Source organism: Dipodomys spectabilis, unplaced genomic scaffold (assembly GCF_019054845.1).
Source record: "Dipodomys spectabilis isolate Male_0828 unplaced genomic scaffold, ASM1905484v1 ptg000163l, whole genome shotgun sequence".
NCBI lineage: Eukaryota > Metazoa > Chordata > Mammalia > Rodentia > Heteromyidae > Dipodomys > Dipodomys spectabilis.
This window is the reverse complement of record NW_024870840.1, coordinates 19517798-19542462: the sequence shown is the minus strand read 5'-3', so window position 1 is coordinate 19542462 and position 24665 is coordinate 19517798. Positions and strand designations below refer to the sequence as shown.

The 24665-nt window shown below is 47.3% G+C and overlaps 1 protein-coding gene and 1 non-coding gene across 2 annotated transcripts in view; one reads left to right on the top strand and one right to left on the bottom strand.

Annotated features, from left to right (window-relative positions):
* Myh9 (myosin heavy chain 9) overlaps positions 1 to 24665 on the top strand; it is a 94366-nt gene that overhangs the window by 4047 nt on the left and 65654 nt on the right. The gene's annotated exons all lie outside the window — the stretch shown is intronic.
* On the bottom strand, positions 3327 to 3431 carry LOC122119335. The gene has a single exon (XR_006149542.1). It is a non-coding gene; the product is annotated as a small nucleolar RNA U13 (small nucleolar RNA).

The following is a 24665-nucleotide window of genomic DNA, read 5'->3' as shown; positions in this document are numbered from 1 at the left end:
CTAGCGCTGACTCTGATTGAGAGTTGGTTTGGTTTTGATAGAAAGCTGTATCACCTCACAAAAGACAAGGTGGGAAACTGAAAAATGAAGAAATTAAAATTCCTTCCAAATGCCTGTTTCTTAGACCTTATTGATGGGAATGTGTATTGTATAACTCCTTTTAAAAGAAGGCAGTTGGGCTGGGGATGTGGCTTAGTGGTAGACTGCTTGCCTAGCATGCATGAAGCCCTGAGTACCACATAAACAGAAAAAGCCGGAAGTGGTGCTGTGGCTCAAGCGGTAAAACACTAGCTTTGAGCAGAGAGAGGCTCAGGGACAATGCTGAGGCCCTGAGTTCAACCCCCAGGACTAGCAAACAAACAAACAAAAAGAAAAAAGGCAGTTTAGCAGTATCTGTCAAAGCACAGTTCCTGACTGCATTCTAGGAATGTATCCTACAGATAAACTCAACTGTGGAAAAGGAAATATCTGAGAATATTCATTGTCAAAGAAACGGCAGGAAACAAGCTAACTGTCCATTCAAAGGTCAAATTAATCGCCCTAAGGCTGTACAGTGGAAGTCCTCACCAGCCTTTAAAAACTGAGGCTCATCTATCTATCTGCTTATCTGCCTGCCTGCCTGTCATCTATCATGTTTGCCAAGGTAGTTTTAAGGAGAAAAGGGAAAAACAAAATTAGACACAAAGTAGTATGTATGTTGCTACCATCCCCCCTTTTATTTTCCAAAACCTGATGTCCCTTTTGCTTTTTTTTCTTTTTTTAGATAGGATATTGCTATATAACTCAGACTGGCTGGAACCTTCCACTCTCCTGTCTCTGTCTCCTGAGTGCTGGGATATAGATGTACCATCCTGTACAGTTTACTTAGGACAAAAGTCTTAAAAAAGGGCTAACTTGCTCTTTGTGCTTGAAAGCTCTGGGTGCTGTTTTCTTCATAATGTCACATTGTCACAAGAGAAATCCCTTGGGTTGGGATGTAGCTCAGTGGCAAAGCGCTTGCCTAGCAAGTGCAACGTCCTGGGTTCGATCCCCAATACCAAAAAAAAAAAAAAGAGTAATCCCTTAGACAAATGTCTACTCTGGTCCACTCTGTTTTCCTGGGAAATGGCGGCTGACTGCTTTGTGGGTGCAGGAGCTCAGTCTCACTCCTGGAAGATGTGTCAGGATGCCCTCTGGCCAGAGTTCCCACAGTTTGCTTGTGTCCAGACCATGTGTTTTTCTGTCCTGGGGAGCCCAGCCTGACCAGAGGCTAAGCTAGACCTTCCCTTGGGTCGCTTTGCTTTTTGCTTAAGATCATTGTGCTTACTCTCCCGTTCTTGCTCCTTCCCACTCCATTCAGACATCCAGCCTGTGGTTTTTATGTATTAACAGTGGAAAAACCCAAATTCCTGAGAAAATATGATTGGAGAGGCATTGTTGTGACTTGAAGACCTTAACCCCATCCTCCAAGAAGTGGGTTAGCTTTGGCTGGCTCAGGTCCTGGGGTAGCGGCCTGCTGTCTGTGCCCATGGCTCTTCTCCTGGTTCTCTTGGCCCCTTTCCCCAGCGAGGCCAATGGAAGACCCAGCAGGGTCCTGAGCAGGTCCTCCCCCTGGCCAGGCTGCATGAAGAGTCACATCAGAACACACAATGAGCCTGCCTCTCAAATGGATCTACTACCACCTGGGCAGGTGGTATGAAGGCTGAGGGCATATATGCGCTCCAGTGTCCACCTGATGGGCCCAAGGATGCTGCTCACTTGGTCTGATAAGAATCTTGGAACCAAGGCTGGCTTCTGCTGGAAGAAGATTTTGAGACTTGAGAGCTGTCAAGCCTGAGGTGATTAAGCACAGGCACGTGGGCCGTGTTAGGCTACTGGCGTCCTCTGCTGCTATCTTCATCTCAGCCCCAATCCCCAGGAACCTTGCTGCTGTGGTGGAGGGATTCTGGAGCTCGCAGAGCCTTCCGGAAGGAAGTTACCATTGCTACAAAGGAGGTGGTTTCCTGTGGGACATGTTGAACTGCAGCCTATGTAGAGGGTGAAGGTAGTTCTTCCCCTGTGGTCTCTCAGAGGACCTCAAGGTCCTGATGTGAGATGGGAGAGGAAAAATGAGAGCCACCCAGGAAGGTAACTCTTACCCTGTAACCTCTGCATGATGGTTTATGTGTGAGGCAGCTGTAGGTTGTCACTGACCAAAAGGACATGTTTTTGGAAGTTAAGCCTTAAAATTTTCTCTTCTCTTTTTTTCTTTTCCCTTCCTCTCTGCCCTCCTTTTCTTTTCTCCCTCTCTTCCATCCTTTTTTGTTCAGGGGATAGAACTAGGACATTGCACATGTTAGACAGGTTTTCTACCACTGTGCCACCGAGCCACAGCCCTAGGTTTCCTTTCCAGCTGTCCATCAACAACAATAAAAATCCTCCCTACTGAATATGGTCAGAATTGTGGAGTGTCTGAGCTGGAGGAGTTGGAGGCATGGCTCAGTTGGTAGAGTGCTAACCAGTGAGCCAATGTCCCAGTCTCCCACCTGGAAAGAAGAAAGAAAAAATAAGAGAAGTTGTTTCTCCACGTGGTGCGGTGCTTAGCTCAGGCTTATTCCATGAGTTAGTAGAAAACCTGGGCTCCTGGCTCACTCAGCCTGGAGCCTTTCCCTCCAAGTCAGGAGACTTCATTTAAGACGTGAGTTTAAACTTGGGCGCTTACCCCCTTTGTTCTGCCTTCATGCATGGCTTAGTTAGCCAAGCAACACAAACTCAGCTCTTTTAATCTTTACTCAGAAATGTCCTTCCATTCTCTTATTCTTTGGGGGGGCGGGGAGGAGCACTAGTTTAAAGAATGGGGGAGGTGTTTGAGTTTCTCTGAACTTCTTCCAGTAGGGTGGGGCCCTTGGGCTGAAGGTTCCCACAGCTCAGAAAGTCAGTATTTCCCATGGGGTATTGCCAGGCGGCAGGGTGGGCCATTCAGAAAGCCACACTGGCATCTGCTGTCCTTCAGCTGGTCTGGATTTCTAGTAATTTTAACTCAATTTAGAGTCTTGGATGATGAATTTGTTGTATTTTTCCATGTAAAACCTGTGGTAGAGGGACCAAAACAGGATTTTAGGATTAGATAGACTGCTTTTTTCGTACTGTGAGCCTCAGTGTCCCCATGAACAATATGGACACTTTCTTAGGAGTATGAATGTGTGTGATACGGTCCAGTCCTTGTGTTCTGTCCCTTTTTCTTTTCTTTAGGTTGTGGGGCTTGAACTCAGGGCCTGGGAGCTGTCCTTGAATCTCTTTGTGCTCAAGGCTAGCGCTCTACCACTTGAGCCCTAGTGCCACTTCCAGTTTTTGTTTTTTTTTTGCCATGTCAGATGGGTAATGTGCCCACGTCATAACAAGGTTTAGATGGAGGCACATATCACGCAAGCACGTGAGAGCCCAATCATCATGCTTATGAACCAGAAAAGGATTGCCACTTCCAGTTTTTGAGTGGATAATTGGAGTCTCACTGGGACTTTTCTGCCAGGGCTGGCTTTGAACCATAGTTGTCAGAGAGCAGCCTCCCGAGTAGCTAGGATTATACAGTGAGCCACCGGCACCTGGCCTTTTTTTCTTTATATTGTTATCAATATAAAGAAATATAAATATATAATATATATTTTTATAAATATATAATATATAATATATATTTATATAAATATATAATATATAACATATATTAATATAAATATATAAATTCTGAGGCAGTAGGGAGGAAATGCATGTTTGATTGTAAAGATTTTACATTTCTCTAGCAAAGTTGTCTTTTTAACAAGGTGTTGTGGCTAAGATGCTGTAGGAAGGAACCTGAATCTGTCAGGAGCTTTCTGAGCACCAGTGCTGAGTTTTGAGGTCAGAGACATTCTTCCTGCTGTACAATACCACTCAACTTGTTGGCTCTGTTCTGAGCTAGTTAAAGCATTAAAAAAAAATGGAGCTGGGCACTGGTGGTTCAAGCCTGGAATCCTAATTATTCAGGAGGCAGAGGATCTGAGTATCAAGGTTTAAAACCAGCCTGGCTTGAAAGTCCATGGGACTCTGCCTCTAGTTAACCACCAAAAAAACCAGAAGTGGAGCTGTGGCTTAGGTGGTAGAGTGCTAGTAGCCTTGAGCAAAAAATGCCCAGGCCCTTTATTCAAGCCCCAGGACCAGCTGGAAAGAAGAAAAAGAAAGAAAGCAAAAAGGTTACAAAGCGGTAGAGGCACCCTTATTTAGTCGTCTATGTTCAAAAGGGGCTGTGTTTCCTGTGTTGCACATGAAGTCACTGGGCTGGAGAAGGCAGCTTCCTGTCTGATAAACACGAAGAACAGGGCATTGGAACAGTCTGAGTGACTTAATCTAACCAGACTGGAAAGGGGGGCAGTATTAGGGCTCACTGGAGCATGAGACCTGGGAGTCAAAAGCTATCCTTTTTATGACCTCTCCCTGGCTGCCACCTGGGCTCTGGCACAGAGTTGGCCCTTCGTCCTTGTTGCATGAAGGGGCTGAAGTCCCCTGGTATTTTTGCTTAAGCTTGTGTGGAGTGAGAGGCCCTGGCAGCCAAGGGCTGGTGAGTGCCTTGCTCCCTTTTACCAAATCACAGGTGTCGCCTTGCTTGGGAATCTGGGGTGACAAAGTTGCTAGTAGGGAGATGTTTCAAAGTTTTTAAAGATTTTGAACTTTTAGTTTTCAACCCAGGCTATAGTATGCCAAAGCATTCAGACTGAGCTACATCCTCGTCCTGATGTTGAATATTTCAGAGCCAACTGTTGAGTATAAGGGATGTGACCCTCAAATTTCTAGATCATGTAGTGAACACAGGGGACTCGCTGAGTTCCTGTTTTTTGCCCTGCCCTCGTGGGATTTCATCGGTGGTGAAGGGCTTAGACCCCATCCTTGCCCTGTCACCAAGGAGCTTACCCTGTGACATTGGTGACACAAGGCAGGTCCATGTTTTTGGGAGCTTCCTAGAATCTTGAACCTGCATCTTAGAGGCTCTTCCTGCCCAGGGAGAAGCAGAAAAGGGCTGGAGGAAGGAAGGAGGAGAGCTGGGTGAAGGTCTAGTTCTGCAAATAACAGTTACGTTTTTAACTGTTAATTTCCCCCCCCCCCCACAATACCTTTATAATAACAATAAAAAATTAAGTTTTATCAAATGCCTCTATATGCCTGGCCCATGCTAATGCTTTCATGTGGGCCGTCTCATAGACATCTTTCCTCCTTCCCACAAGTTGGGAACTCATCTCATTTTGCTGACAAGGTTAGTGTGTATAGATTCAGACTTGGGGTCTCTGTCCATCCCCAGTGTGGCCTTGCAAACACCCCCACTATACTTGCATTTCCTCACCTGTAGTGAGGGTGGAGTGGTCCCTGTGGCCTTCTTCCTGTCTAGTGGCTGAGAATTCCTTAAAGGGGCCATGCTTTGGGTTGTGGCAGAATGGGGCCTCCCAGTCCATTGTTGGCTGGCTACCCAGTGCAGCTGGTTCTGAGAGGACAGGTGAAAGATCTTGGTGGTGGCATGAATTTGGGCCCAGAATGACTTGTTTGCTATTGAGCCCCTGATGGTGTCCTTTGGGAACTGTCACCATCTTGACTAGCAGGCTCTCCTCCCTGTCTGTGCACTTGACAATTCTTGCATTCTTCGTTTCTTTTCTTTTTTTTAAATTAAATTAAATTTAATTTTTTGTGAACATACTGTACAGAGGGGTTACAATTACATGGGCAGGATAATGCGTACATTTCTTATCAAGCATTGAGCCTCCTCCTTTGGCGTTTCTTTTCTTTCTTCTTCATCTTTGTCTTTTTTTTTTTTCTTTTCTTTTTACTGTTGGTTGTGGGGCTTGAACTCAGGGCCTGGGTGCTGCCCCTGAGCTTTTTCCACTCAAGGCTAGCACTCTATCGCTTTGAGCCACTTCCAGTTTTCTGGGTATTAATTGGAAATAAGAGTCTTATGAGTTTTCCTGCCTGGGCTGCCTTTGAACCTTGATACTCATCCTGACTAGCTAGGATTACAGGTGTGGGCCACCAGTGCCTGGCGCATTCCTGCTTTTCCTATCTGTCCTCCTGTCAAACCCTTGGTCATTCAGTGAGCACTCCTTAAAACTTTCTCCGTGCACAAGACCAAGTGCCAGGTTTAGGTGCTAGGAGTATCAAGGTTAGGGGATGGGGCCTTGTTTATACGAGTTGACAGTCTCCCAACAGGTACAGATGTGGGGAGCTGGAGGTCTTGGGAGTCTTAGGAGGGCTGCTTAGAGGAGGGGCTTCTGATTGCAAAGTGGAGATCATATATGGAATGTTTTTTTGTCAATTGTGGATCTTGAACTCTGGGCCTAGGCCTTGTCCCTCAGCTCTTCAGCTCAAGGCTAGTGTTCTACCACTTGAGCCACAGAACCACTTCCGGCTTTTTCGGTTTATATGGTGCTGAGGAGTTGAACCCAGAGCCTCTTGCATTCAAGGCAAGCATTCTACCACTGAGCCACCTTCCCAGCCCCCATATGGCATGTTTAAGGAGCAGGGCTGGGACCTTGTTCAGTCATTCAGACTCTGGTGAAGCTTTGTTCAAGGGTGATTCAGGTTGACCAAGCCCCCGTGAAACAACCTGGGGTTGGTGAAAGGTCTTTTCCCTAGCACTCTGGCCCCTGCACAGCCCAAGTAGCCCTTTGAGGCTTGCTTCCTGGCGCCATTTCCTGGGAAGTATGGAGATGGGGGACTCCACTCCCAGGTCTTTAACTGGGAATTCTGCCTGCACCCTGCTGTAACCAGACATATTCCCAGTCAAGGAGTTGGGATGAAATTTTCTGTGGAATATCAAGAGAGGCGTGATTGTTAGGGGAATCAGTTCTCTTTTTAAAGTAAAACAAAGCAAAATGAAAAGACAAGGGGTGAGTTGTTTATAATACAACTATAACCACAAAGTTGGTCAGAAGCAAGTTGCCCCTCACCCCATCCACTGTCTGCATTTTTCTAGGTTTTCTGCCCATATTCACTTATTTTACAAAATTGTAAGTTGGAAACTGTGTTCTGATTTATTCGTGTAGTACTGTAATCTGAAGTTTCCTGTGTCGCAACAATCTCCACAATGGGTGGTTTAATGGTCATGTTATGGTCCACAGAGGAGAAGAACCATTGTTTACATTTCCAGAAAGTTTCATCGGTTTTATTGACTCGTGGCCATTCACTCATTCAACAAGTGTCTCCTGAGCATCGGTGGGAGGTCTTGGCCAGAGATAGCCTGTTGGTCCAGGCCTGAGATGGCCTGGCCCTGTCTTCTAGGGGCTCCTGTCTGGGACCAGGGACACAGGGCTGCCCTCCTGGTGTTATGGCTGTGAGATCCGGCCAAGGAGACAGGAGACATGGGCAGCCTTCTTACCCAGTTGAGTCAGTGGAAAACAGGTAAAACCACTCTGTCATTCATTAGTGGTGAGAAAGCTTAGGAACCCGGAACTAGGAGGTTTTCTGGGCTTTGTGGAGGAAGGCTTTTCAACCTGCTGCCTTCCACCCCCACCAAGCCCCTAATTGTGTCGGTGCAGTTACAAGGCCTGGGCCAGAAACGCCATCTGGAGGAGATGAGGGAGGAGAAAGTTCTCAAAGGACCTGTCTACAGGGAGGCTCAGGAAATAGCTCTCATCCGCACTGAGTGCCACAGAAGTAGGAGGGAGCTGAGGGTCTGAGCAGGTGAAAGAGCTGGAGGGAGAAAGGGAGAGGGGAAAAGGAGGTAGAGAGGGTTCTCAAACACCCAGCTATCACTGCTAGGCCACTTGGGCTCTCCTGTAGCTTCTACCTCCTCCATATTGTATAAGAAATGTAGCAATAAGTTGCAACATATTGGTTTTGTTGTAAAAAGGAAGCATCAGAGTCGTAGTGGCTTCTTTGAGCAGTCAACGTTTGCAGCAAAGGAGTAAATTTGCAGGTGGGGTGGGCTAGGCATAGGGGAGAGACGGATGCCAAGGGGCTAGAGACTGGAATGCAAGAATTGGCGTGCTCAGGTGTTTTCTTTCATTCCAGAGAAATGGCTTCCTTCTCTCTGGCCTTCTACAACCCTTTTCCCCGGTCCCAGCTCCAACTCAAGTCAATCTGCGTGCAGTCTGCCCCACTGCCTTAGAGAGCAGGAGTGAGTGGAACCTGTAGTTGCTTGGTAACAATCCCAAAGCTTGTTACCACCTGCCCCATGGAGGGATGAAGGGGCTGAGGCTGCCCAGACGTTATCAAGGGCTGTGGGTGCTGTGGGCAATGCTCACTGACAGTGCCCCTCTCTGATCTGCAGTGTGGATTTGGGTCAGTACCAGGTCTCTAGGGTTTGAAGTTTGTCACAAACAATAACAAAAGCCAAATATAACACAACTTTATTTTTCACACACTGATTTAAAAATCAGTACTAAGAATTCTTAATGTGAGGATTTCAGCACTCAGTGGGTTGTGATGCTCCCTTTAGTTAAGGTTAGTTAAGGTTAGGATGTCTGTGTATCTTTCTATTTCCTGTCACCTTGTTTACACTACTGTTTGGTGACGATAGGCTAAAGATTATCTTTGCATTTATACTGGCTATTTTATTGGAGGAGGGAGAGATAGAATGGAGAGAATGGAGGAGGTGGGATGTGTAGGGGGATGGATGGTTTTAGAGGCAGCAATTGAATGGAAATTCCATTTTTATCCAGTTTATTTGTAAGGTTCTGGGGATATAGCGTTGAGTAAAACCCCTGAAGTCTCTGCAGCGTATAAGCCAGTGGACCTGCTCACCGTGGCAGGTCACGCTTTAATTATGTGCTGAAGAGATCTAAACTCCGGTAACAGTGTGGTAAGTCTGCTACCATAACAAAGTGCCACAGACTGGTAGCTCAGCACAGATGGATGCTCAAAATGATGTTGGTGTCCTGAATGAAGTCTCCTTGGTGGCCATCTTCTCTTTGTCCCCTGCTGGTTTTCCTCTGTTCTTGACTGGGTCCTGAACACCCATCATTGAAGGACCTACTCCAAAGACTTCACCATGGCCTTAATTAGGTTCTTTTGTGGTCACATTGGGAGTTAAGACGTCAGTTTGTGTATGTAGGAGCATAATTCAGGCCATAACAGAGAAATTAGGGGTGGAGGATGCTATAATCCCCAGGGGTATTCTAGGTCTGGGAGAATGAGCCCTCCTGTATATTCTTTTTTTTTTTTTTTTTTTTGCCAGTTCTGAGCCTTGAACTCAGGGCCTGGGCTCTATCTCTGAGCTTCTTTTGCTCAAGGTTAGCACTCCACCACTTAGCCACAGTGCACCTCTGGCCTTTTCTGTTTTATGTAGTACTGAGGAATCAAACCTAGAGCTTCATGCCTGCTAGGTAAGCAGTCTACCACTTAAGCCACATTCCCAGCCCCTCCTGCATACTTTTTTCTTTTCTTTTTTTTGCTGGTCCTGGGGCTTGAACTCAGGGGCTGGGCTCTGTCTCTGAGCCTCTCTGTTGCTCAAGGCTAGCCACAGCACCACTTTGGCTTTTTCCGATTATGTGGTACTGAGGAATCAAACTCAGGGCTTCATGTATGCTAGGCAAACACTCTACCACTAAGCCACATTCCCAGTTCCTCTTGTTTACTTCTTCTTTTTCTTTTTTTGGTCTGTCGTGGGCTTGATCTCAGCCTAAGCGCAGTCCCTTAGCTCTTCAGCTCAAGGTGAGTGCTCTACCACCTGAGCCTCAGCACCACTTTCTGGTGGTTAATTGGAGATAAGAGTCTTATGGACTTTCCTGCCAGGGCTGGCTTTGAACCACGATCTTCATGTCTGCCTCCTGAGTAGCTAAGGTTACAGGAATGAGCCACTGGTGCCTGGCTCCTATATACTTCTTACTAGTTGTTTACTTAACTGCTTTGATCCTTAGGTTTTGTTATTATTGTTGTTGTTTCTTCCTGTTCTGGGGCTTGAACTCAGGGCCTGAACACTGTCCCTAAGCTTTTTTTGTTCAAGGCTAGTGCTCTACCACTTGAGCCACAACTCTACTTCTGGGTGTTTGGTTGTTAATTGGCAATAAGAGTCTCATGGACTTTCCTGTGCAAGCTGGCTTTGAACCATAATCCTCAGATTCTAGCTTCCAGAGTAGCTAGGATTATAGGCATGAGCCACTGGTGTACTTTTTTTTTCTTTGTTTTTAAACGCCTGTAAACTCTTAATAAACTCTATGTCTTTAGCTGGGCAGCTGTCATGAGCCTGTAATCCCTAGGATTCAAAAGACAGAAAGACTGGGAATTGGAGGCCAGCTGGGGTACATGGGGACACCATCTACTCTCTCCTCTGTCTCATATAAAACTCTATCCCATGGTTCTGTGTTCTCTAGGGAGCTGGAGGATGGATCTCTGCCCAGTGTCATGGAGGACTCCAGTCACTGCCAGGTCCTCCCCTTGGGTCCACTTCTGATCATAGTACTTTGATTTGTGTGTGTGTGCGTGCGTGCGTGCGTGCGTGCGTGCGTGTGTGTGTGTGCTGGTCCTGGTACTTGAACTCAGGGCCTGAGTGATGTCCCTGAGCTTTAGTGCTCAAGGCTAGTGCTTTGAGCCACAGTTCCACTTCCAGCTTTTGGTGGTTAATTGGAGATAGAGAGTCTCATGTCCCTGGCTGGGTTGGCTTCCAGCCTTGGTCCTCAGATCTCAGCCTCCTGAGTAGCTAGAATTACAGGTGTGAGCCCATCACCTGGCTTGATCATAGCACATTAATGGTGGAGCTGCCAGTGGCTTTGCTGTTTGCCCAGTACTCCCGGGCCAAGTGTTCTTAGAGATGGTCTCTCCTCTGGTGAGCCACAAACATATTTGTCAAGAGCAGAAAACTGGTGCAAGACTATGAACTTAAAATCCCTGTGGCTGGCCAAAGCGTAGCTGGCTGTAGTTAAAGCTGAAAGCTCCCTTTGGTGAGTGCTTCACCTGAGCCACCACTCCCTTCCCAATCCTCTGTGATGCCATAGTAATATCCTAGTACTGGCCTCCATCTTGCTCACATGTGGCCTCCATGACTCTCACTCCATGGTGGGCCCTCTGTCATGGGCAACAGCCCTTCCCTCTTAACTCGGTCACTTGGGTAGATGGTTTCTGAGCCTTAGCCACCATGTAGTACATGGTCTACTATTTATTTAAATAGGCAGGCACTCTGTCCTGATCTTCTTCCTCCCAAGTTTTGAGCTTTAGTTTTCCTCATCTATAGGATGAGAAGAAATATCAGATGTGGTATTGATGCTCTGAGAAGCTTGACGTTTATTATTCATTGTCCATTTTAGTTATGTAATTTGCCCAGCACAGTGAGAAGTTATCTATTTTTACCTAGTAAAACCAATTTTAATCTATTTTTTATGTCACTTTATGTATAAAGAATCCAGGATTTTTTTGGGGGGGGGTCCAGTCGTGGGGCCTGAACTCTGGGCCTGGGCGCTGTCCCTCAGCTCTTCAGCTCAAGGCTAGCGCTCTACCACTTCCGGCTTTTTTCTTTTTGCTTATGTGGTGCTGAGGAATCGTACCCAGGGTCTCAGGCATGCAAGGCAAGCGCTCTACCACTGAGCCACCTTCCCAGCCCCAGAATCCAGGATTATTATAAATAAGTTACATCTATACCCTTAAGAGGGTGGCAGTGTCACGCTCCCATTTTAGAGCAGGAATGTTGAGACTCCCAAGAACCCCAGCCAGCGAGGGAAAGATCTCAGGTCCTGCCCATTCAGCTCTTTTCAGTTACTCTCTTCATCTTTTCTTACTTTCTCTCCTGCCTTCTCGAATCACTTTGGCCAGTCCAGGGGTAGCATATGTGAGACTGGGCTTTTGTGCATGTTTGTGTTCTTATATACAGCTTCAGCAGTGGCCGTCCCAGTCACAGTTATTGCTGGCTGCCAGGTGTAAGCTCCAGCCCTCTCTGTTGCTTTTGAGTCTTGTCAAGCACCCCACAGGAGGAGGTGTGGTCAGCTTGAATCTGGTGGGAAACCTGGCTTTTGCTGTTCTTCCTCAGTCTTCCCATGCCATCTCCCTCCAAGCCTATCAGTCTGCTGTTCTCAGCCTGCCTTCTGCCCGCGGCAGACCTGCCTCCCCCCCCCCCCCCTTCCCTGTCCCTGGGTGGTGAGGAGGAGGAGAAGGCTGTATGGCGCCAAGTGTTCAGGGAAAATGTGTCATTTTGGTAAGTTTCTTGCTGCCAGGGCCTCATCACTTTCATGTTGCTCCCCGCCGTTGCCGCCACATCTTCTACATCTTCCTTCAGCTCTACTGTAGGTAGTTCTGGGCTTGTCTGGCTAGAACCTCAGACCTCATGTCACAGGAAGCACTGGACTGTCCTGAGGTGCAGGGATGGTTTGTCCTGAAGTCCTACTGTCTTCCTTGTGAGGACACTGGGGACTGTGGTCCAGGCCCTGTGTGTGCAGACCTGCAGTCTCATACTCGTGGAAGAGCAGTGTGTGAAAGAGAGCTGTATCTTTTCCTCTTTAAACAAGTCCCAGGCTTTAATTACCTTTAGGTTGGAATTCTGGAGCCCCCTTTCTCAAGACCGCCCACCCGCTTTCTTCTGGCTTTCAGACAAGAATTTGAAGAATGTGATCCTCTGTTGAGGACCCGAGCAGAGATCAGGGATGGGGGCCTGAACTCAAAGACTCAAAGGCTCTTCCTGGCTTTACCCTGTCAGCTTTATTGTGCCTGAGAACCTGGGACATTCCGGATTGGTTGTGGTTGGCTGAGAGTCACAGGCTCATTAAATTCCTGACTGCTCTCTGTGATTCTTCCTGAGACTGCTGGGAGGGGCAGCTGTTAGGGAGATGACCTTCCTTCCCTCCCTACACACTTCATCTTGGAAGAGTGGAAGTATGTGTGTTTGGAGGTGGGTGGGGAGGTGGTGAGAATCAACCCGGAAGACAGTTCTACTTTGACTGTGGGGCATAGGGGCTGGTAGGGGGTGTGCACCTCTGTTCTTGTACCTTCCCGGACCACATCACAGCTGCTGTTTCCCTGGAGCCTTGCTGGATGCTCTATGAGCATCTGCTGCCTCATTCATCCTCAGGCAGGGAGCAGGATGGTTATATGTAAGTCCCACAGCCCTGGATGAGATCGCAGAGTGCAGACACTGGCACCAAGTTGTGCACACATCCTGGATTTTAGTTTCCTCTGCTTCACCTACCTGGCTTCTTTGTTTAAGGGTCATCACTCTGAAAAGTACCAAGAACTAAGCATGAGTGGTTCTTAATGGCCACATTGCCCCATGAAGTGAGCTTCCTAACATTCATTTTACAGCTTAGAGAAAGGGAGGTTCAGAATGATTATATAACTCACCCAGAGTCCCTTATCCAATGAGAATCTAACACTCATCCTGGTTAGGCCACTGCTTCTTCTTTCTCTCTGGTATAGCCTTGGTCACTTTGGATCTAGACTTTGGTTCTGACTGAGGAACAACTCCTACAGGTGGTAAAATCAGCAGCAGGTAGGTTCTGGTGAAGGACATGGTGAGGTCATCCTTGCCAGCCAGGCTCCCTGCTCAAGGACATCTAGGGTTGGCCTGCTTTCAAACAAGGGTGCTATGCAACCCTCTCTAGGAACTGTAAGTTCATTTTTTTTGAAAGTTTGAAACATGCATTTAAAAAAGTTATTTATATTTTTCAGTCCTGAGGCTTGAACGCAGGGCCTAGGCACTGTCTCTGAGCTGCTTTTGCTCAAGGCTAGCAATCTACCACTTGAGCCACAGTGCCACTTCTGGCTCTTTCTGTATATGTGGTACTGAGGAATCGAACCCATGGCTTCATGCATGCTAGGCAAGCTATGTTCTACTAAGCCACATTCCCAGCCTGAAACATGCATTTCATCTTCACCTCATGGCCTCTATTTGATTACCTTTCCCAGAGGCAAAGGGTTTGGGATGCAGCTCACCCATCTCAGCTTCTCCACAAAGTTTAGCTGTGTTCTCTGTGCCTTCTGTACACTGTGCCAGCTCAGGTGAGAACAGAACCAACAGATGGTAATGATGGGAGAGAGCAAACAGAACAGTTCCCCCCACCCCCCTCCCCTGGGACATAGAGTAGAGGCTGCTACAGCAGCCAGGAAAAAATGCTTACCTCTGTGTCCCATGCCTCTAAAGGCTTCTTGGTGAGACCCTACTTGTCCCTCTGGGCTCCTCAGTCTGTGGACTGTATGTACTTCAGGATCTCCATTAGCCTTCTAAAGTGGTAGGCACATTCTCAAAGAGGGCCTTGTTCACTGACTTAGAGAAATGATGCCTAGACTTTCCTGACGAAGGTTGTGTGTATTAACGTGGAATTTGGGGATGCGGACATTCCTATTGTGCCTGTTCATTGCAGAATTAGGTTCTGCCACTCCTGGGATATAAAAATATGGAGTCCCTCCTGGAGCATACCCAAGGATAGTGTCTCCCTCCTACCTGATCTTTCTCTCTTGTTATTTTTTTGTGGTTGGATGGGGCTTGAATTCGGGGCCTGGGTGCTGTCCCTGAGCTCTTTTGCTCAAGGCTAAGACTTTATGTCTTTGAGCCACAGTGCCACTTCTGGTTTTCTAGTGGTTAATTGGAGATAAGAGTCTCATGCACTTTCCTCCCTGGGCTGGCTTTGAACCATGATCTTCAGATCTCAGCCTCTTGAATAGCTAGGATTACAGGTATAAACCACCAGCACCCGGCTAAAATTCTAGAGGACTTTAACTTTGTGTGTGTATGTGTGTGTGTGTGCGTGCATGTGCATGTGTGTGTGTGTGTGTGTACATGTGTGTGCGTGCGTGTGCTCGCATGCGTGTGTATGTGCATGTGAGAGACACACAGACAGAGAGAGAGAGGGACAGACAGAGACACAGAGAGAGACAGAGACAGAGACAGAGACTTTCCTGTCTGGGTTGGCTTTGAACTGCAATCCTCAGATCTCAGCCTCCTGAGTTGTACAGGTGTGAACCACCAGCATTTGGCTTCATCTGATCTCTAGAATTAGCCTTCACTATCCTATCACTTCTGGATGTCTCATCAGCATGAGGCTGGGCTGGAGATTGAAGCACTGATGTTCTTATTATAGCTAGATTTAGTCTGTTGTTATTTTAGACTCTTCTTTTTGTCATGTTTTCTTCCATCTGGACTTCTTCCTGACTTATAAAGGATGTTGCAGAAGCCCCCATATCTAGACAAGTTTACCTCCCTGAGCCTCTGAGTCTCTCACTTAAGGTGCCCTGTGACACCTGCCTTGGCTTTCAAAGTCAGCAAGATCTAACAACTTGACTCCTTGGACTCCACCGCTTGACATGTGAGTGAGACACATGTGTCTAGCAGGTGTCAGGTTACTGCTGCAGGTTGGATCCACAGAGACCACCCCTTTGGCTTTGGGCTTGAGTTCTGGCTTGGCCTAACTCAAGGTATGACTTCAGGCCTGTCCCTTGACTAGTTAGGGTCTCCTGCCCAGTGAAGACAGGTTGGTGGGTGTTTTTCAGATTGTTAGCTGAGACTTGGTAGGCTATGAAGTTACTTCAGTGAGTAACAACCAGCATTTTAAGAAATGAAATTACAGTTGGATGGAAAATATCAATGCCTAGCATTGTAGACATCCTTTCCTGAAGCCTTTGTTTGATATGTCCACACTGTGATAAAAATTTTAAAATTAAATTATATATATGAGACGTATGTATGTAATATGTATGTATATACATGCACACACACACTTTTTCTGGTGCTGAGACTAAACATTAAACTTTGGATCTGTCTTGGCTTTATTTTTTTGTCAGTCATGGGGCTTGAACTCTGGGCCTGAGCACTGTTCCTCAACTCTTCAGCTCAAGGCTAGAGCTCTACCACTTGAGCTATAATGCCACTTCCGGTTCTCTGGTGGTTTATTGGAGATAAGAGTTTCATGGACTTTCTTGCCTGGGCTGGCTTTGAACCATGATCCTCAGATCTCAGCCTCCTCAGTAGCTAGGATTACAGGCGTGAACCACCGGCGCCCCACTTTTTTTTTTTTTTTTTGGTTAGTCATGGGGCCTGAACTCTGGGCCTGAGTGCTATTCCTCAGCTCTTCAGCTCAAGGCTAGCGCTCTATCACTTAAGCCACAGCACCACTTCTGGCTTTTTCTGCTTATGTGGTGCTGAGGAATCAAACTGAGGGTCTCATGCATGCAAGAAAAGCACTCTACCATTGAGCCACCTTCCTTAGCCCAATCTTGGCTTTTTTGCTTGTCTAGTGCTCTACCTCTTAAGCAATAACAGCTCTACTTCCAGCATTTTGGTGCCTCATGGACTTTCCTGGCTGGCTTTAAACTGTGCTCCTCAGATCTCAGCCTCCTGAGTAGCAAGGATGACATGTGTGAACCACCAGCCCCTGCTTGTATTTTTCTTCTGTGCTTTGACATTAAACAGCATAGGAATGCCCAGGATGAGGCTCTCTCGTGCCTCTTGCAGCGCTGGCTCCGTGCAGTTTCTTCCTGCAGGTCTGAGCTGAGCTGAGGTTTCTCCATCTTCCACCACTGCATCCTAGCCTATAAATGGGGCCCTTCCCAGAACATTCTGGGAAATAGCTGCATTCCTGAGGTGGAATAAATCTTCTTGAGTTGTTGGGTTAGGCAGGATGTGACTTCAAGGTTCTGAAGTGGGCCGTGAGGGCAGCGTCTGACTGACTCATTGTGAGCTCAGCCATGACACAGACATCTTAAGACAAGGGGCCAAGATTGGGGGAGGGCTTGCCTGCCCGGGGCGCCACCAAGCACTGCTCTAGTGGCCTGAATCCTCACAATGGCCTTTCAGGGAAGGGGGCAGGGACAGTGCTGTCAGCCAGGGCCACCATGCGCTAGTCCTTGTCTAGCTAGTGTTCTTCACAGCTGTTCTGGGGTAGCTGGGATTGTCTTCCTTTTACAAGGGAGAAACTGAGATCCACAGGGCCAGGTCAGCCTGGTAAAGTGTGTTTTATTAAGTGGAGGATTGGACCTCGGGTCTGGTTCTTTGTAAGACATCTCTGAGAAGAAAGGCCAAGGGCCAATTCCCACTTGCAAGGTCTCACCTTCTCAGGGATGAAACTGCTTACCAGAGTCCACCCAAATGACTGATGGCTGGGTCAATTCAGAAAGATGGTTGTTGACTCCTGGCCAGTCATGTGTCTTCTAGAAACAGAACTAGATTAGTGTGCAGTGGGCAGAGCCAGCAGTAAGGTGGAGGAGTCTGAAGATAGTGACGGGGATTCTGGGTGGTCACAGGGGGACTTTGGCCCATTTTGACCTTTGACATCTGGCTTGCTAGGGAAGAATGAACCACCAGACAGTCATGCTGATGTCTGGACTGTAAGATATAGATTACTAGGTTTAATATTAGTCACTTAACAAGTGGAGAGAATTTGTTGGACTCTATCACTGGAGTTCTCGCTTTGAGAAAATTGGACACTCCTTATTGCTCTGGGTCACTATGGTCAGAGCCTACCCTGCTTTATGGCTCTCAGCCCTTTAGGAGCAGAGGCAGCAAGGTTATTTATAAGGACAGTGGCTATGTGATTCAGTTAAAAAATGAAAAAAAAGGACTGGGGAGGTGGCTCAGTGGTAGAGCGCTTGCCTTGCATGCCTGAGGCCCTGGGTTCGATTCCTCAGCACCACATAAGCAAAAAGAAAAAAGCCGGAAGTGGTGCTGTGGCTCAAGTGGTAGAGAGCTAGCCTTGAGCTGAAGAGCTGAGGGACAGCGCCCAGGCCCAGAGTTCAGGCCCCACGACCGGACCCAAAAAAAAAGAAAAAAGAAAAACAATTACTTAGGGGCTGGCGCATGCAGCTTAGTGGTGGACAGTTGACTAGGCCAGCATGTACAACGCTCTAGATTTGAGTTCCCAGTATAGCCAGAAAAGAAAAGGAAAAGAAACATGATTTGTATATCACTAAGAGAATAACATGCTGCTGGTCATTCTGGCAGGTTTTGGGCTGAGTGGCCTTTAGGAAGAGTCTGATTTCTGAAATTGTCTAATTTCTGATCATGGGTTGCATTTCTCAGCAGCCTTCACTAGGATGCCGAACACCGGCATCTTTCCTTTTTGCAGTTAGATGGCGGACATATAATTAAATCTTTTGAGTATGGTTATTTTTCTGCATTGAGTTTCAGCAAACTGTGCTCACATGCCTAAGGAGGGAAAAACCATTCTATCAGCAGAACCAGAGGGAAGGAACAGGCACGCTGCGGGAGTCTGAAGGGCTGAGTTGCCCCCGCACTGTGTGGGCAGTGCCTGGCAGGCTGGGGGGAGGCTGTCTGCAGAAGGGCATGGTTGGTGAGCAGCTCCACATGTGACGGGAGGGAGACCGGGTGAGTCTAAGTTGGGAGCTGAGGGAGGGATGGCTGCCCCTCACAGTGGATAGCTTGGGAGGGGCGCTACTCCTGTCTGGGATAACTTGCTTCTCTCCGCAGTGGAAGCTGAGTGGAAGCTCATTACCAGCCAGGTGAGGCTCTTGAGTGATCTCACTGTGCAAATATTGAACCAATTAAAAGCAAAGCCAGGGTCCACTGTAGATGACTTATCTGCAGATCCAGTCCCAGGTCTGCCTGCCTGTCTGGCCTCTTAGCTTTGGATGAAAGCTGCCCAACCTGTTGTTTAGGCTCCCCCCTCCCCGCCCCCCCACCTCTCCCCTTTCCTCCTTTCTTCCTGGAGACATTAGACCTGAGGATATTATGTGTGTGTGTGGGTTACCCTTGGAAAGTCATTCTCCCTCTCCCTCCAAAGCCCAGATTCTTTCCCAGAAGACACTTACAAGCATTTTGAACAGTTTATGTCCTTCCAATAGCATCGATGGAATTGGAGGTGGTGTGTATGGTTCTATGCAGGGCCTGGAGCTCAGGCAACACTCCAGCCAGAGGGGCAGGTGTATAGTCCAGGAGTTCTAAGGGGACATGGGGAGACAGGCAGAGAAGCAGATGTCCTAGCATGAGGCAGATTGTACTGGCTTAGAGGGAAGAGGCCAGAGGTGAGCATTCTGCACCACAGTGTTAGGGAAAGCCTCTGGGTGAGGTGGCATTTGGTGCCTCTGGCTTGGAGAATCTGGCAGTGGATAACTTGAGAAGGGACGTCTAGCTATTCTCTGGGGCAGCCTGATCAAAGGCTACACTTGAGGGAGGCAGCTCTGCTGGCTGGGGTGGAGCACCTCTGGCAGAGGAGGGTTCCTGGGAAGATGGTGCATGGCCTGGCTGTACTTCCCAAATAGTCAGCAGCTTGTCTTTAGGGCAGGTTGTCTTGCTAGTGTGAGTGGCAGGGCTGACTTCTGCTGATTAATTGGTTGATTTGTTTAGAAATGCTGTCTGTTGAGCCTCTGAATCTAATAGACTGATTTGGGAGTGGAGAAGACAGATGCTGCGTGAGGTCTGTGCCTGATGCTGTAGAAGTAGTGGCCCTGGAGCCCTGAAATGCTTCTGTTTCTTCCTTGGGATGCAATGACTGAGGCTCTTTTTGGTCAGAGGTCAGAGGGTGAAGCCTGGCTGTATTTGTCTCTAAGGCAGTCTCTTTCTACTTGGTCTGAATAGGCAGCTAGCTGCCTCTTTCTGTCATCATCCTCCTCTCTGGTACTTTCCAACTGCTGGCTGCCCACCACCCCCTTTAGTGAGATCAGTGAGGGTGCTTTCTTTAAAATACACATTTGATGATGTCGCTGCCCCCTAGAATAAAGTCCGAATTCCTAAATGGCTGATAAGATCCGGGGCTTTGGTTCTTGTGTAGGAGATGGGAATCTACACATGAAATTCTGATGGCTTAAAAAAACATTTTTTTTTATTGGCAGGAAAAATGGTATATGTTTATCACCACAGGCCCAGCTTTGAGCCTTTCAGGCAGATACTCACACGTGCACCCCTTCTGTAGTCCCTCAAGTCACAAGACAGTTCCCTGCGGCCTCTGAGGAGGGAAGGGCAGCAGAGGAGAGGGCCTGGGCTTTGGTGCTAAAGGCTAAATTCCTCTCTGGCCTGTCTTTGGTCTGGTTTCCTTATCTGCTGAGCATCAGCTTGGGCTTGGGTTGGAATACTGCTAATGGAAACAAGCCCCAGCTTCTTCTGTAAGCAAACAACATTCCTGAGGTAGGGAGGAAAGGGGTCTGCGTGCTGCCCTCCCATTCCTCAGCAGCTTCTTCCTTCTGGGCTTTGGGCAGCCACCTCATCCCAGCCTGGGGACAGTGAGTGCCTGTGGAGGGTAGAGGGGCTTCCGTAAGGCTGGTCCTGGGTCAGAAGGACCTCCTTCACAGACCCTACCTGTGGATAGCTGCTGTGCAGCTCTGGTGTGTATGCTGCGAAGTTCATTGTCTTCCTAGAGTCTTGGGAGCAGCTCTGGCCCACAAAGGACATCTTGCAGGTGGGCAAGTGGAAGCCTGGGAGGTTAGCTCACATCAGGCCAGTCTAGCTCTGCTGCCACATCCCTTGGGTACATCCTGTCAGACCAGAATTTTCCCAGACCAGTCTTTTTCCTAAGTTATATACCTGAGCGTCAGGCTGGATTGGGTGAACATTTGCAGGTTTTCCTTTGTAGGCTCTCACTGCCTTAGTGTGCATGGTGGCTGCAGGAGGGTAGGGAGCAGGGGTTGGGGCCTGGCCCCAGATGTTATTCCTGGAAAGGATGGGGCTCACTAGGTCAGGCAGGCAAGGTAGAGGGATGGGAAGTATCATGTTATATTTCAGAACCTGAGTTGTAGCTCTTCTAATAGCAAGTATTTTTTTCCCCCTCATCTAAATTGAACAACTTGTTCAAAATCCCAGGAACTCTAAGCAGGGATGTGAGATGGTAGAACTCAAGCCCAGGTCTGTCTGGCCCCAGATCTATTCCCATTCCACCCCATCAGTGTCTTAGAAGCATTTATCTTGTGATTTGCAAGTGTCCCCATGGTGGGATTTTCGAGTACTACCTTCTTGTTGAAAGTTACTATCAAAGGCCAGTGGCTGCAGTGCTGTTCAGCAGGTGTAAGCCACGCTCCATGTCTTTTGGCACTCCAAGGAGAGTAGAGGCTATTAGCTGTCCTTTCTTTTATGTTGGCCTGGTAATAAGTGGTAGATGCTAACACTTTGATAAGTTGGGGGAACCAAAAGCTTCTATAAAGCTGAATTGGTTAAATCCTATGCACAGCTTCTTGGGGGCTAATGAATTACCTTCACTTTTTTGTTTTGTTTTTTTAATTGTGAGAATACTGTACAGAGGGGTTACAATTACATGGGCAAGATAATGAGCACAATTCTTTTTTTTTTTTTTTTTTGTCGGTCATGGGGCTTGAACTCTGGGCCTGGGCGCTGTCCCTCAGCTCTTCAGCTCAAGGCGAGCGCTCTACCACTTGAGCTACAGCGCCACTTCCGGTTTTCTAGTGGTTTATTGGAGATAGGAGTCTCACGGTCTTTTCTGCTCGGGCTGGCTTTGAACCGCGATTCTCAGATCTCAGCCTCCTGAGTAGCTAGGATTACAGGCGTGAGCCACCGGCGCCCGGCATGAGCACAATTCTTATCAAGCATTGTTGCCTCCTCCTTTGTTTCTGCTTCCCATCCCTTCCCATCTCCCACCCCCCCACCTCCCCCTACCTTCAATCTTATATCTCCTTACATGCTGAAGCCTCTCTATTTTCCTTTTTTTATTTTTATTTTTGTTTTTTTTTTTTTTTGGGTCTGGTCGTGGGGCCTGAGCTTTGGGCTTGGGCGCTGTCCTCAGCTCTTCAGCTCAAGGCTAGCGCTCTACCACTCGAGCCACAGCACCACTTCCGGCTTTTTTCCTTTTGCTTATGTGGTGCTGAGGAATCGAACCCAGGGCCTCATTCATGCAAGGCAAGCACTCTACCACTGAGCCACCTTCCCAGCCCTCCTTTTTGTTTTGAGGGTATAAAAATCAGCCCACGAATAGTTTAATTTTCCTAATAGATGGCTCTGCCCCTCAGGCCCTCTTTGCACAGCTGGAGGGGATTTTTCAGCCTTTTAGAAATCTTCCCCATTTACTCCTTCCTTATCTTTGCTTCTTTACAAAACTGTACCTGAGCATCTGCTCTGGGACAGGCATCCTGTGTAGACTTTTGGAATCAAGATGATGGAGGCAGATTGCTGTTATCAAATAAAAGTTCAAGTAATTACAGTTCTGCTGTTTGGTCACTGTTGTAAAGATGAGTACAGAGACCAGAGGGGAGGAACATGGATCCAGGCATCTTTTTGCTGCATTAGGGACCATTTGAGCTGAGATGTAAGGGCTTCTTCCTCTTGTTAGGGTCCTGGCCTTTTGGAAGCCTCCAAGAGGTCTCCCAAGTAGCTAGATAAGCAGTTTATTTTCCAAGAAAGCTGCTCCTGCTACTGCAGGTGTATATAGATGGCTTTCTGAAAGATGCTTAGAAATGCTGGGGAGAGTGTGGAGGAGAAGGCTGGGCGGGGAATAGTCAGCTGGTATCCTGGGGGAGGAAGACAAAAATATGCTACTTGGTGGATTTCCCAGGATGGGGTGAGCTAGCACAGTCATAAGAGCAGCTCTGATCCACCCTCATCCCCAAACCTGACTTTGTCTGCTTTCTATTACTTGTCATCACTGTGTGATGTTGCTGAGCCTTTTGATTTTGAACTACAGGTTGAGCTGTGGAAGTTCTGAGCGTTGGAGGTCCTGAAAGATCTCCATTTCTGTCTATGGTGCCATATCACCATATCAGCCTTTTTTTTTTTTTTTTTTGGCCCAGGTTGTCTTTTAAATCAGGATTTTTAGGGTATTTATCCACCTATTCATTTGTGGTGCTAGGGACCAAACACAGGTGCGTACTAGATACGCCTAGTACTACTAGATCTTTAAAGTACAATCCAGCTGGTCAGATCTAGGTCAGAGCCCTTAAGATTCAGTCTTATTACAAATGGTACTTATTTCTTGGGTACAGTGTCATCTATATTGGTTATTGTTTTGGTCCTGGAATAATTTTCTCCTGAGGACTTCCTTCTTCTCCCTTCCCCCCTTTTTTTGGAGACAAGCATAGCCCAGATTGCCTCAAGATTTACAGGTGTGTACCACTGTGCCTGTGTTTATTAACTTATTCAAAGATTACATTCATAGCGATTGTAAAATGTTTTCGTTGGCAGATAATTTTAAATGACCCTTCAAGTAGAGAGTTGTGTATCCCCGTGTGTGTGTGTGTGTGTGTGTGTGTGTGTGTGTGTGTGTGTGTGTGTGTGTGTGTTGTGGATTGAACCCAGGACCTCCCATATTCTAGGTAGCATTCTACAGCTGAGCTACACCACCAGTCAGATTTCTGTTTTATTAGAGAGATTTGGTTGGCCTGGATGTTTTAGAACTGGGAAAAGGTTTACCAAAGCACAAGTATCCAACTCGCCTGGGGCACTTTTGCCCCTCAGTCCCCCTTTGGTATGTCATGCTGGGGGCAGAGTGGTACCATGCTGCTAAACGTCTTACAATGTGCAGGAGAGCTCCATACAACAGCCTTACTGACCCCCAAGTGTTCACAGTGCTGATGGTGAAAAACAGCACTCTAACTGTCATCATTTTCTGTGTAATTTACAAACCTCTATGCTCTGTTTCTACATGTTGAATCTCACTGCCCTTCCCTGGCCTAGAATCCTTTCCAACCATCTTTACCCCTCTCCTGTCAGTATTCTACCCAGCTTTAAAAACTCAGCTTAAAAGTCACAGCCTTCGGGAGATACTCCATGATACTCCTCTCCTCTGAGTCTCCACATTTTCACTTGAGTTCCTTTTTCTCTTTGTTCCCTTTGTAAGTTGCTTGGTTCCTCTTCTCTCCTCACCGAGTCTGTGTGAGAGCAGTTATTGACAGGGCTGGTGGACAGGGCTCTTCCTTAGTGGAGCTAGTATTCATAGTGACAGGTTACCTGTCTCATGGCTGTGTGCATGTTCAGTCAAACAGCCTTGAAATAGCGAAGACAGCATAGATTTTATTTGCCTTTACAGCGGAGTCTAGAGACTTTGGCCCAGGTCAAAGATCACATTGACCCATACAGCAGCATATCTATATAATGGGTGCCTTTTGCACTTGGTATTGGGACAGCACCTAGGGACAGAAGCACACAGTGAAATTGCTTTCTGTTGACGCTGTACTGTGTGGTCTAGATGAACACATCTGCTAGTGGGTGCTGTTGTTTCTCTACATAATAAATCCCTTGGCACCTTGGTATCTTTTAAATGGTTTTTGTATGGTGATCCTCAGTATGGTTTAGTTGATCACATAATTGAAGCCGATGGGTTTGAAGATTGTCGCAGCCACTGCTTAACTTTCCTTAAAGCGGGATTTAGGCCCCGATTTCACTCAACTCAAAACCAACAGCTGCAAGGAAGAGACACCCGTTCATCTATGTTCTCATGGATAAGGGTGGGAATGAAACAGAAATGGGGTCTGCTCACACATATCCAGTGATTCAGCTGGACTTGGCCTTCTGGTCTGTGTTAGTCAGCTCTTCATCCTGAGACTGATACTTGATATAAACATCTTAAAGGACTAAGATTTATTTTGGCTCATGGTCTACTGGCTCCATGTCTCTCTGGGCTGCTAGTTGGGATAGAGCATTGTGGTGGAAGTGAGGAAAGCTGTTTTCTCCATAGCAGTTGTAAAGCTGAGAGATGGTATAAGATAGAGCATCCATACAGAAACAGTGTATGGGTGGAGGTGGCTGGGGGTCTCTGAATTCAAGTCTTGGCATGTTCAGGCCATTGGTAACAGGTTAGTCCAACTTCTGGAGCACCAGGATTACAGAACACTAAAATCAGACCCAGAGTTATACCACCATCTTCTTACTTCAGTTCAGTAAGTTAAGT